Raw genomic sequence first — 14,960 nt, 5'->3', positions numbered from 1 at the left:
AATATCATTGAAATAAAAAAAAATTGAAATCACCTGATAATTTCCCCAGTTTCACAGCAGAGGGCAGCAGCATGTTTGTTCAATGTGTGAACTTGCAGTCTTTATAAAACCGAAGCCAGACTCACGTTCCCGCAGCTTCCTGGATTTATTCATAAATTAAACACATTCTGTCACCTGAACATGGTAACTATGTAACTGTGTCTCAGGAAAATGAGACAAAACTGTAGAACCTGATCTGGGTTTGGGATTCTTTGATCCAGTTCAGCTTTGAGTTTTCAAAATACAAAACATTTAACTAAAACTTTTGAATCGTTTTGTTTTTAACTTACTGAAAATTAATTTACACTGCAATATTTTAGTGAAACAATTTGTCATTTTTGAGAGCAGAACTGTAAAACATTTTCAGTTCAAAATGTTACATTTGATTTTCTGGTCTCTCCTCAGATCCAGGTCTGATAACACATTTTGCTGGACGATGAATTGTCCCTGAACTTATTGCGATAAATGATAATATTGTTATATTGAGACCATTTTCCAGTTATATAATAGTAATAGCATAATAATGCAAGACACATTCTGATCAATAATGGAAACTGAAGACATTTTAAATATCCAAAATAAATGAACAAAACAACAGAAACAACAAATAAAAGGAACTATCAAGAAAAATATTTAAATATCTAAAATAAAATAATAATTATGAAGTCTCTGTAAACAAAAAAATATCTGGTTGTAGCCCTTCCGGGTTCAACACCTACCTGCTATCGTCTGCCTCACCACCTTCACCGCTGCACTTCATGACAATATTTTAATATTAATCACATAGCAAATTTTATTCCATACCCACTGATTATGTTAAAGGAAATTCAGACATTCCATGTTATTAGAATGATAAGTGAAAAATTATCCCATAAATTTTCAAACATTACATGTTCATCTGACGAACATGAAAATGTTTTAACTGTAAAGAGTCACTCAGACACTTTATGAAAGCCAGTGTCTTATCCTACATTGTGAAAATATTGTCTGACAATATGGCCTTCAAATGTAAACCAAAACAGACGCAAAATACGAAAACATCCCGGCATCCATCCAAACATTTATTCTGTTATTCCATCTGAATCAAATAAATGTCAGTGAGGAAACCCAGACGATGGCATAATCTGCTTTAACTTTACTAAGTTTAAATCATATAATGTGTAAATGCAACACAAAAAACATTCTGTTACAATGCAATATATTTAGCAGAATAACAGTGAACTGGAAACGGCCAACAACCAATCATGTGTGTCTGCAGAGGTCACACATGGATGTTTAAAGGTTTAAAGGTCATTTTAGTTTAGTAAAAGTGCGAGCTGGTCGATGTTTTGACCTTTAAACTTTCATTAAAATTTTCAAAGCCAAAGCAGCACAAACAAAAAATGTTGCTGCAGAAACATAGTCGAGTTGACCGACACCAATTTTGTCTACAATTTGGTGGGGGGCTGGTTGACCTTTCATGACCTCTGGAAACATTTCTTAATATCTTTAAAATTATAGCGGCACAAATGGAAATGTTTGCTGCACAAACGTACCACAAACGTTTGACACCAATTTTGTGCCCAAACTACCTTGAAGCATTCAGGTGCATTAAATACCTGGAATAATCTAAATGATGACTAAAAAATTATTTATTAATCCTTCAAACAAAGAAATCCAAACAAGATAAAGATGCCTTTGAAATTATTTACAACAAATAATGTAAGCTTCTTGTTATTGATTTTCTTTTTTTATGAAAGATACCAAAGTACGTAAAATAAATAAACACATATATTATTCTAATAAAAGATACAACAGCAACTTATTCCCAAAACATTTTTATTTGGGTTTTTGTTGCATCTTAATGTATTAAAATGAGAAAAAAAATAAAATAAACCCAGAATGAGCTCAAACAAACTCCATAACTGGAAGTGGCAACAAGCTCCAAAAACGAGGTTTGGTTATTTCTGACTTGATTTTAAAAAGTTAGTATTTGGGGGCGTGCTGTGGTGGCGCAGGGGGTTAGCACGACCCACGTTTGGAGGCCTTAGTCCTCGACGCGGACGTCGCGGGTTCGACTCCCGGTCCCGACGACCTTTACCGCATGTCTTCCCCCCTCTCCTCACCCTCCTTCCTGTCTGCCTACTGTACCAAAAAAATACGAGCCACTAGCGCCGCAAAAAGCTCTTCGGAGAAAAAAAAAAAAAAAAAGTTAGTATTTCTGTTTCCAACCCTCCCTGGGTCTGCAGCAAATGTCACGGTCAGACAGCGGGGGGTTGTCCCATCAGACCGTCAATTCTCCAAACAACACAAAAACACGTGTAAAATCACACATGGGGTCAGTGCGACAAATACAGAGAAAAACACTCGTTGGGTCCAAATGACCAGAGGAGAGTTAAAGGAGGGAATCTCAGGAAGTCAAGTTGCATGAAACAAAACAGGAAATATGCAGACAAATGAAACAGGAAGTTCAAAAACAAAACAAAACCAGATCTACAAAAAAACACTTGCAAAAGAAAGTTTTAAATAAAGTAACCTTACCTCAAAAACACTTAATCAGCAGAGCTGCATATGACAAGATGGCTGTAAAAAGCAACAATAATCTAAATTATGTTTTGCAAAAATCAGATTATTATATAAAGTCTGTTAATATTTCATGATTTAGCTGGATGCCACTTATATGGTGGTCAAGTTTTATAAACATTATAATCAGAGTCTACTTTCTAAGTTAAATTTAGTTTAAGAATCAAAAACCTAGAAAGCCATAGTTTGAATGAGAGAAATGATATTTCATACAACACACCGCTTTTCAATTCTGCTTTGATAACCTAAAATATTCAAAGGTTGTTAGCTTCCAGATAAACCTTAGTACTTAAAACCATGATGTAAGTCTACAGATTTCACACCTGGTGTTTTTTATGAGCCTCATGATGTTTGTGATACTATATGAGGTGTTACCAAAACCAGTAAAATTAGAAATACCAAGTAACTCATTGCTTTCAGAAGAAAAGGGGAAGTTTGCAATCTTAAGAATATCACAGCTTAGTGGTACAGATATAATCAAGAACATTTGTTATGCAAATCTGAAATGGTGAGTGTGAGCCTGCAAACCAAAGTCACACAGCTTAAAGGCAATTCTATCAAATCTTATGAAAATGTATTTAAACTTATGAATTTGGAGGATATTTAGACAATCCTTTACCACAGTGTTTTCCATCCCTGGTCCTGAAGGTGCACTGACCTGCACTGACCTGCACTGACCTGCATGTTTTAGGTGTTTCCTTGCTTCAACACACCATCAGATGATTGTAAATCAGCAAAAGCCTGTTAATCAGCCATGAACTGAAATCATTTGGAAAGTTTAAACATGCAGGACAGTGTGGCTTCAGGACCAGGGCTGAAAAACACTTTTCTCAGGTACCTAAAACCAGAGGCGCTGCCAGGAATCTTGGCCAGGAATCCCCCCCCCCCCAACACACACACACACACGCGCAGCTGCGGTTACAGTTTCTTGTCTATCTGACCCATCAAAAGCGTCTCAATTTTAAAGGCTTGCAACTGCCTTGATTTCTTTGGTCCAATCCTGATAACTAGCATAATATTTACTGCTAGTGATTTTTACATGCAACAGTCCATATACAGTATGCAAGTAGGTTGCTTAAATTATTTCTATTAGTTTTAGATACTGAAATGTCTCTCGCCACGAGCAACAGTCATAGGCAACATGCAAAATATACATAAAGCAATTCAGACTTCTTCAAGCTGCAGTATATAACTTTAATAAAAATATGTTTTCTCCATATTTGCTAAAGCTGTCATCATGTTGTGACAGTTTGTTATGAGACAGATAATCTGTGAAAACAATCAATCTCTTCCACCTGCTCCCTGAGCTACTGTTGCTAGCTAAAGTAATGCACCGTTCCAACCGAAACAACCAATCAGAACCAGGAGGAGGGTCTTAGTGCTGTCAATCAACCTCATTCACTCACTGCTTAATGTGCTTATGGTGCTCCTTTTAGTTGCCGTTGCTGTTGCTGCTGGTTGCGTCCTCAGCCAGTCCTCTGGACCCGGACAGGAACCAGCAACCAGATGGAATCTGTAAGAAGGAAGAGAGTCGGATCCATCTTTTAAAAAATAAATGTTTCTGTAATGCTGTTGTTGAACTCAGTATTTTAGCTCTGGTGCAGAAACAGACGTTTGCATCATGAGTTGAGATTTAAACTTGAATTTTATTACACTCAGAATTAAACAACAAAATGTGGCAAAAAAAAAGGAATATAAAGCAACGTAAATAACCACAGGACTAAAGTGCTGCACATGATCATATGATACAAATATGATCAGTCATAAAATCAATGAGCAAAATATTAAAGAAAAATAATAGTTAAATTAACAGAATGCAGTATGATGGAGTTAATATCTCAGATTTGAGATAAATTTTTGCCTGTTAATGCAGAAACATTTTGTTCCTTAAGACCAGCTTCAATTTTAACCCCTAAATTAGTAATAATATTCCTGCTGGGCCAAGGAGCCGACATCAGTCACCAAAAATCATCACCTCTCTCTTCCCTCATTTAGGTTTAGAAAACTTAAAAATAAAATTTAAGAAATCTCATGTCTCTTAAAAATAGAGACTAAAGTGAAAGTCTTTAGTCTCTAAAGAGGAAAGAGTCCAGAAGCAGTGATGGTAGAGTTACTTTGAAAAAGTTACTTTAATCACATTACTGATTACTCCTTGAAAAAGTAACTTAGTTAGATTACTGATTACTTGATTTGGAAAGTAACTAAGTTACATTAAAAGTAACTTTTTTACTTACTTTCAGCTGCTGCTTACAACAACACTCTGCAGCTGTGAAGATTACATTAATCTTTGCCAACATTTAATTGCAAGTTATTTTATAAAGGTAACATCAACAACGTGTCTCCATTTATATGGTTGAGCTGAAGGGGAAATTGTTTAACGGTAACAACAGTACAAAAAAACTTTCATAATTTGAGCGTGTTTTTGTGTTTCTATTGTCTGGAAAACTATAAATAGGATTTTAGAACTACAGACTACAGTTACTTTCAATAAGTAACTGTAGTCTGACTACTGGATTTGAAGTAGGTTAGATTACTCGTTACTGAAAGTGGTCCAACATCAGTAACTCGTTACTGACATCAGCGCCCAGAACACAGCCCTGTGGGACACCACACACAATAGTGGAGACATATGGACATATTCACAACCAACAGTAAAAAACTTTCTTTTTTCTTTCACAGTTTCCTTCCTGAAACCAGATCCAGCAGGTGATGTTGCTAAAATCAAAGCTAACGTGTCTGTCTCAATAATCCGGCATCTTATGACTTCTGCACCGATCAGACAGAAAATCCCAGTTAACTCGACGCTCCCAGAGTTCGGCAGTATAGGAAAACTGCAATGGGTGACATGGAATGGTTCCCCTCCAAATGGATCCGTTTCCATCCATAACAGCTACGCCAAATGAATCGACTACATCTGCAAAGTCAGATGCAATTCTGGGTTTTACAACCCCAGCATGGGTTCTTACTGCCACTACCCCAATAAAAAAAAAGAGCATCGTTCCTCCTCTTTTCAAGTCCTTGTGAACAAAGATAATTTTGAGATCCTGGAGTGGAAAGAAGGTTCTTATGGTTCTGTTCCACAGAATGCAATCAGAACCTGCTCCAGTGGAAAAATGTATGTAGGGAAGAACAAGTACGGATTGGGCAAGGTTGATCCGAAAGATAAATGTTTTTATCTCCCCTGGAAGGGAAAAGAGCATTGGTACCAGAAGAGCTATGAGGTTCTGACCCACATGAAGGTGGAAGAAGATTTAATCTCTGATGTCAAATATAATATAGAGAAAGACAAGATTTTCAAAGAACCTCCAAAAACCATGCAAAGCACTACTGTCACTAACCGTGCCCTCAGACCTGTGACAAAGACGGTTTCTTTGCGTAAGACAACCAAAGATGAGAGAACATGGGACTTCAGCTTCTCTATCAGAGTTTCTGCAAAAATGACCATCAAAACAGGAATTCCCTACATTACAGAAGGACATGTTGAAGTCACTGCAGAGACATCTCTTGCATTCTCATATGGAAAATCCTGGACAGAAGAAATCTCCCACTCCATCACATTAGAGCTTACCATACCACCAAACCACAGCTGCAAAGTAAAGATGGTTGGTTATCAGTACAGAATGGACATTCCCTTCACCGCCCGCCTGAGTCACATCTATGAAGACGGAGAGACCAGATCAGTCATCATCTCTGGAACGTATCATGGAGTCCAAGTTGGAGATATTGGGACTGAAGTGGAAAGATGTAAACCTCTGTCCAACTCCAGTGTTGTTAAATAGCTGCTAATGTGTGGTTAGCACAGCTTTACCAGGCATTGATATAGAGCTCCAGCTTCACTTATGCTTTTAATTCATACTCTTTATGCTTCTCATCAGCAGGAGTGCAATGGTGCAGGTAGTTGAGTATTTTTCCAGTCCAGGTCTTTTGGTTTAGTACAACCTGCACACTGGATTGTCTATAGTGACAGATGAAAACACGTCTTCTCCAGGTTCATGATGTCACAGATCAAAGACGAGTCAGCAGTTAAAACTCAACCAAACCTTAATAAAATGCAAAAAATAACTTTCAGCCATCAGACAGAAGAATGCAGTCAGTCAGACCTGCTATCCATTCTGATTACATGCAGTTATTCAGATTTAAGTCAAACCTCAGGCTGCAAACAAACTGTGTGTCTGGAACAAACCGCCGCTCGCATAACTAATGACTTTGAGTTACTTCTAGTTTGATCATTATTCCATAATTCATTGTTTATGTTTTACTGTCTGTTGTTGAAGATGAACTGTTCTTCTCCAGGTTCGTGATTCTTTCATTCAGTTCTTCTTTAGTGATCCTGGTTTATTGTGTTTCTTATGTCTAGTTATTATTTAGCATTAGATTTATTTTAGTCTCCTCCCCTCTGAGGTGAAACTCATTCTCAGTTTCTGTCTAATCCTTTTACAAAAGCTGCTTTAAATGCATCGCTGAGATAATAAAATTATGGAAAACACTTTTGATGCTTTATTAAAATGTTGTGTCATAATCCATTGATGTTTGTGTTTCTTTATGTTTTTATATATAATTGATGTGTTCAGTTTTTCCAGAAAGGCCCTGCCATGTTCAGTTTATTTCTCTTTGTTCTTCATTTTTGTAGTTTTTAATGTTTTCTTGGATTCAGTTTGTTTTACCCAAAATGTTCTCACTCATTTCTGTCACGGCTCACTGGCAGATACACAACTTCTCTAACAATCACATTCTGTCCGACATTTATTAAGATTTGATTTTATTCTACCTACATTTTTGCCAGACTCTGAACTTTTAACCAGACGATGCCAAAACAATCTGAACGTTTCTGGTAATTCCCCCAGTTTCTCAGCAGAGGGCAGCAACACGATTTCTACTCAAACTGGTTGGTTGCGTCATAACTTTCTTTAGTAACGTTACGGGCTGTTTGGACTCTGCTCACCTTCATGTCTGATATTATCGCAGCTGTTCAACCGGCTTGTAAGTTTGGTGAAGAGAGTTTATTAAAGGACAACACTGGGAAATTCCCAGTACCAGAGTGGTTGTGAGTTTCTGACCGTCCTGCCAGGCTGCCGCTTCCTCTCCTCCCTTAAAACCAACCAAGCGTTACAGCGAGTCTGGAAATCAACCAATAAACCATCAACTTTAATCTCCTTCCTGTAAAAACCAGGTCCGACATTACAAGAGGTTTTTCTTATTTATCTCCGTGTCAGTGGAATGAGGACTGAACTGGTTTCCAGTGTCTCGTTGCAGCAGCTGTGATCTGGTCCGTAACGACCTGAGATCCGGGCCCAAACAGAACCGCTTTCTCAGCTCAAACCAGGCTGGATTCGACCTCCGGTGACCCGGTAAAGTGCAGGCTCACCTGAAACTCAGCGCTTTCCCCTCTGTGACCTTCTGCTGCTCAAACTGCTGGCAGCGCGCATCGATATCCTGATTGATCCTGTTCTCACCAGATCCACCAGGGGGCGCTACTGCACCGGAGAGACGCTGCTTGTACAGATTTCAGACTGCTCTGTTTGAAGAAGGCGCCTTAAGCACCAATAAGGGTTTTAATTGTGTGGTTCAGTTTAATTAAGGTTTGCTCAACTCTCTGAAGGTCCACAGCATTTCAGTCAGTTTGAAGTTTGTTTCTTTTCAGTAGTAAACATAGTAAACATCACCAGAGACATCAGAAATGTTTTATCAAGTAACCCTGCTTGCACCACAATCTGCATTTGATTCATTAAATCTGCTTAAATACAGCACAAATATTTCAAAGAGAAAATGTTTTATTTTGAATGGTTTACAAACTCAAAAATGACTAAATATTGCAGAGCAGTTCCACCACATTCTGGGGGAACATCACTGGTGAAGACAAAGGTCATTTATTTAGTATAAACTAAAATCTGATTCTGCAGTTTTTTCAAAGACAGTCTGAAGATCTGGTTTGTTCTGATTTGTAGGATTTTGTACTTGTAGTTTAATTTATGTTTCTGTTTTAGTCACTTTCTGTGTCGTTATGTTTCCACTAACTGGAGTTAGGGAGCTAACATGTCTGTCTAGCTGCTAGCACGTTTCTCCCACGCTCTCTACGGAGAAGCCGTGGCGCATACTTGTGACGTCATTAGCAATACTAGAGTATCTTAAAGAGACACTACACAATTACGGCTGTTACATCGGTTAAAACATGGCGGGAGCTAACAGGAGCATAAAGTAAATACTAGCTGCGTTTCCTTTCAGCTATTTGACATTTCGAAAGTAAATTCAACAATATCGAAATTGGTATATTTCTTACGTCACACAAGTTGTAACCAGATGTTTCCATTGGCGCAACACACAAAGAAGAAGGCGACAGGAAGTAGTTGGAGGATGATGGCGCTGCGTTTTTTAAAATGATTTATTGCCTGAACAAAATTGTTTAGGTGATTTTAATTGCTTCTTATTTTATGGAAACACTGCAATTGCAAAATTGTGTGACCTTGGAGTTTTGTGCATGTTTGTATAGAAATGCAGCTAATGATGCTACCAACCGTTTCATAGAAATACATTTAGAGCCTAAATGTATTTCTAAAGTCTAAACTTTAGACTTTAGGAAATTTAGGTGTAACAGCAGCATCAAGATATGTAGGTTCACTGAAAAAACTTCCAAATGTTAGAAAAATCAAGATTGAGAATAACAACAATAATAACATGCTGTACACAATTATAATTTAAAAAATACTGACATTATTAGAATAGAAATATCCTGCGATCCAACAGATGTGGAACTGAGTCGGACGAATTTTATAAGATGTAAAATCAGAACGGACTATTTACAGTGCAGTACATGGGTGCAGAGAAACAGACGTGCAATCACAGCAGAAATGTTATTAAAAATGAGTGAAAATCTGCAATAACTAAATATCAGCAGGATGTTGACATGTTGTATCTGGAGCAGTGATGTTACACCTGACAGGATCTGCAATAACTTTAGTTTGTGCATTAAAGAAAAACTGATGAAAATCCAGAATTTAAAAAGTACTTTAACTTTAAACAGTCCATCGGTGTAAAATAAGACATTAATCCTTATTTAATACAGTTTTTACTGTAAAAATGTAAAACAGTTTGATGGAGCACAGGTTATTCCTGTCGAATATCTTATTTAATTTCAAACTGACATTACGTCTGTTATCATTTCCTCAGAGTTCAGCGTCTCTGTAATGAAGCCAAACTAGTTGGAAAGTGGAGGTTTGTTTAGTTTCTCCTTCGCTCCACCTTCCTGTCAGCGCTTCCCGTCCCGTTCAGCTGCTGGACCATCTGTTTCTCTCTGAGCGTCCTCTGATTCAGCGCTTCCTCTGCGCCTGACGTTTCTGTCACAAATATCTTCAGCAATATGCTAATAAAGGCTAATAAAGGCTCTGAATATTCATTAGCTGGAGGGAGACAGCTGGGAACTCAGACCTCGTGTCAGGAAACTTTGGAGCGACCAAAATAAGACGTTAATGAATTCTTATAGGCTTGAGTTCATAATACTGAAATGCAATAATTATTTTTTCTTTTTAGATTTTTTTCACATTTTTTCCTATTTACTAAACTGCAGGTTTTTTCTATTTTTCTCTTTCTTTTTGTGTGTTTTTTAATTTTTCTCAAATGCAACTTTTTAAATTTTTCTTTTATTCCTTCTTTTCTAATTACCTTTACTTATTATTTCTGTTTTCAGTTTTTCCAAATGTTCTTTGTTCTCCACCAACATATTGTTTTCTATTCTTTTTCTTTTTGCTTTTCATTTTTCTTCTTTTGAAGTAAATCCCACTTTTTTTTTCTTGTCTCTTTTTTAAATTAAAACAAAAAAATTCAGTTTTTGTGTTAGTTTTTTTTACACTTTATTCCTTATTTTCTTACTTTCCTTTTTCACAATTTTTTTACATATTTCCTTTTTCCATTTTTTCTATTTTTTCCCAACTGCAATATTTTTCCTTAATTCTTTTTTAATCTTTTCTTCTTACTTTCTATTTTCTTTTTCTCTCAACTGCTATAATTTTTTAATCTTCCCCCTTTTTAGCCTTTTTCTACCTGCAGTATTTTTGGAAACAAGAATAAAACTTTACATTTGGGCTCAAATATAATCATCCATCTCTCCCAGTAGTTGATGAAATGCTCATAATGTTGCAGTATTACTACAGATATTTGTAGCCATCAGCAAACTTGTGGCTCGTTATTTTGATATTTTTTGTACATGTTTGAGATCATTTAAGTCGGCTGTGAAGCTGTGAAGCTTTGCTGACAGGAAGTCGGGTCGGTGAGAAGCTCCGCTTGTTTTCTTGACCTTCCTCTTCATGCTTGGCTTGTTAAGGAGACGCTGAGTTTTTCCCCATGCAGACTTTCTCTGCACACCATAAACACCCGACATGGAGAAGTTTTCAACTCATTAATTCAAAGATCCCATTTCCAGTCTGGTTATTATCTGATAATGAATGAAGCTTCTAAATGAATCTTCATCCACAGTTTGTTCTCCATCAATGCAGATCGATGGTTTCCATCCTTAAAGTGCTGATTCTCACTTCTGATTTTCATAAATGTGCAGAAAGTGCAGCTCTTTAGCTAAGTAGTCTTATACAAATGTCGTTTTGTGAATGTTTGCAGAGATTTTCTTTTGTTTCTTGTGCAAAATTTGACAACAGTCTTTAGATTTTAACTCATTTATGTGCACAAAAGACTAAAAAATAATAACTATAGTGAGCACTGAACAGAGAACCATCATACAGAATTTTTTATTTTTTTTGATTTTGTGCACAAACAGCAAAAACAGATGCAGAGTCTGGAAAGTGCAACAGCAGCAAATAATGTTTATTTTCTACAAACGCTCCTCTTCAGTCTTCCAGTTTGTTTAATAAGGAAAATAATCTTTAAGCAGCTGAAAGCATCAGATTAATAAGTTATTTGTGCTGCAGTGAAGTCGAGATGTTTGTGTGGAGCAGCAGCGTTGGTGCCGGCCTCCCCTGACAGCTGGGTGTGTGAACCAGCGGCTGTGGTGTTTGTGGGCTTTAAGAGGCCGGCGCGGCGCGGCGAGGACGGACGGACGGACGGACGGACGGACGTCGTCCCGCTCTCAGGCTGTGTGCAGTAAAAGCCTGGAACAGAAATGCTCTCAGCGCGCTTCACTGGAGATGAGCTCAAGTATCTTTTAAAAGAAGCTGCTCTGTTTTTTCTAAAAGTGGGGTCAGAGCGTCAGAGAGGGTCGGAACATAAACTGCAGATCTTTGTGTTTCATTATTAATGCTGGTTCTGTTCTGAGCTCCGGAGCAGAGAGGAGGGGAACCAGAAACCGGCTGGAGCAGGAATGAGGCGGAGATGCTGACTGAGGCCTGGATGTGTCCAGACCAGAGAGTCCGGAAGATCCGGTTCTACTGGGACAAAAACTGCAACATTTGTTCCATGTGGTTCTCTTCCTCTCTGCTCTGAGTCAAACCAGCCTGTTCCCCTCCTGACCTGCGGGGGCGCTGCACCAAGAACCACTGAAGGAAACAACTGAGCGCAACTTCCTTCTGCACCAAATGGAAACGAAGATGGAGGCGTCAGATTTTAGTGGTTGGAGGATTTTAGTCTTTGTCTAAAGACCAGGAGCCATTTCTCCTGCTAGCGCTAGGCTAGCACGTTTGATTTGATTGTATTTACCCAGAATGCCCTGCGCTTTGGTCCTTTTCCTCCTGTTGGAGCGGTCTCCAAAAAAGAAAAAAAAGAGACTTATTTTGGAAAAGGAAAAAATAGAAAAAAAGATAAAAAATTGAAATGGGTAAAAAAAAAAAAAAAAGGGAAAGACAAAAATAATTATTGCGTTTGAATATTATAAAATCAAGATTATAAAATGGCTGAATTCATTAATGTCTTATTTTGGTTCCTCCAACGTTTGCTGCCGTCGGCGCTGAGTTCCCAGCGGTCTCTGCTCTGCTTGGCGTTCACATCTGCATTCAAACAGAACCAGATGTCACTTCAACCAAACCGACGGCTGAACAATTAGCTAAACATTTGGGCGCCACGCTAAAGAGGGCGCCAAAGTTAAAGCGAAATGATCTTTTCTACTTTGCATGTTGTGAACATAGCAGCTGTGATCAGTAACTGATGTTGGATCTGGATACAGAACCACCTGCAAACCTCAAACTCCTGATTTTATTTGGGTTAAACATAAATGTGCTATTGTTTAGTTAATGAGTTTTTTTTATCAGCAGTGAATGGAAATCCTTATTTAGGTGTAATTCCTTTTTAAGACAACAAGACAAACATTTTGTTTTCTTATTTCCATGAAATCCAACGACGATTCCTTTAGTTTTATTATCCTGCACATCAACACAGCGTAGGACGGATCTGTTTATTATTTTTCTATTAAGTTATTAATAAATGGATGCAAAAGTTGCTTGAAATTTTTTTACAGGATTTGAACTGGCTGAAAGTAAAACTTCCTCTTTAGACGTTTTAAGAAGATTTTTGTAGAGAAAGGTTTTTAGGTTTTATCTCAACTGTAAATATTTTTGTACAGTTTTGGTTTAATTACAGCTCAGAGTTTGTTGTTCTTTCATCAAATGAATCTTTAGAGTCTGTACACTGCAGCGATTATATGTCAATAATCAATTAATCACAATCAATCCGATTAATCGTTTCCTACATTTTATTCATAAATCATCTAGAAACAGAGACATTGTTCAAAGTTCTCCCTTCTAGCTTTGTCTTTATTAACAGTAATATTTGTTATATAAACCCATAGATGAGGGTCAGAGTCTCTGATTAACATCATGAGAAGCGGTTAAATCGTCTGGACAGGCTCTCTGCTCCTGCTGGCCTCTGGATAATCGGCCTGATTGGTTCTGATGCTCCGTCCGTTTCAGCCGATCCTCCACTGACTGACAAACTGAAAGCATAAAGTCTCCAAACAAACCTCCAAAAACAAAACTTCACAGTTTTTCCAGCACACATCATGAAAAACGAGTGAAAATGACGTGTTTAGTGCAGCTGTTTCTGTAACATCCATCAAATGGAGAATTTAACTGAACCAGACTGAAAACATGAGTAAGATTTCAAATGGAACCAACTCAGCCTGACGGCCCAAAAACAGAAAACCTTAATGGGGTTTGAGTTTTCTTTGAAAATCAAATTAAACGCCTTCATCCAAACAAATCAAAGACAGTGGAACAGCAGATCTGGTTCTGATCCGGTCCTTCCTCTGTTTGGTCTGAAACGGCGGTTCTGTTTCTGCTGCCATGACGCAGAGCGACGATGGCTGACATCACGCGGCGAAACCTGAGGAAAACCTCAGGCGTCTGATGAACTCTGAGGTTAGGAGGGAAAGCAGAGGGGAAGGTCAGAGAGCGTCCCGCCTGCAGCGCCTGCAGCTCAGCCTGACCGCAGAGGGAAACTCTGGACGTTCATCTGGAGGCAGAATGACAGAAAAACAACAAACTGAGGAGGAACGCCGCTCTGACGGACAGACGTCTGCAGAAACTGCGGCTCCTTCCACAGGGTCAGAGCGCCGCGCTACGACGGCGTACAGGGCCAAGACAGACAGAAAAAAAAGAGAAAAGTTCTGTGAAAAATATCTGAAATTTTGAGATTAATCTCAAAAAGGTTCTAAAGTTTGAAAAGCTACAAAATGCCATAAAAAGGGGAAAAAATAAGATTAATCTCAGAAATGTTACAGAAAAACCTTGAAAACGTACGAGTTTCAGAAGTCAAATATTTTTGATTTTTGGAAATTTGTGGGTTTCTGCAACCGAGGATCGGACCGCCAGGGTCCCCTCCCTTGGCCGCCACCCATCACACAAAATTTTCAATTTGGGAGATTCAGAAACAGTTTTTGCATGAAAATGATAAACTTTTCAAACTCTCAGTTTCAAAAGTAAATTTTTTTGACTTTTGTTCTCAAAAAATTACTCGTATTCTTGTAGTTGTGACTTTTTTTGTAGTTATTCTGGTAATTATGAGCTAAAACCTGAAGAATTGGATACATTTTCACAGCTCCAGTGTTTTTGTGGTAAATAATCTAGATTAATTGTTCTTTCCTGTGATGGTTTCATCTGTTAAATAATGTGGAAAGTGAGTTTTAAAGTCTTCAGGATTTCTGCTCCGCTGGGAGCAGCTGAAGTGTTGAATGTCAGCATCAGAAACAGGAAGGAGGGAAAATAACCTCTAACTTCTCATCTCCATTAATATTACAAACTCTTGTCTGCACAATACAGGAGAATCTCAGCCTGTTAAATAATTCACACTATAAAATCCTCCCTTCCTTTTCCTCTGAAAGTCGTCGTTTCTCGGAGCGAGGCTGAAGGTCTCTTCACCGGTTCCGGGAAAACGTTTCCAAACCATCCAGAGGTTCTGGAAATCCACATTTCTTCTGGGTCATCACTTTA

The sequence above is a fragment of the Xiphophorus couchianus genome, chromosome 12 (genome assembly GCF_001444195.1).
Source record: "Xiphophorus couchianus chromosome 12, X_couchianus-1.0, whole genome shotgun sequence".
Classification (NCBI taxonomy): Eukaryota; Metazoa; Chordata; class Actinopteri; order Cyprinodontiformes; family Poeciliidae; genus Xiphophorus; species Xiphophorus couchianus.
The sequence above is the reverse complement of the archived record's forward strand: the minus strand, read 5'-3'. Positions refer to the sequence as shown.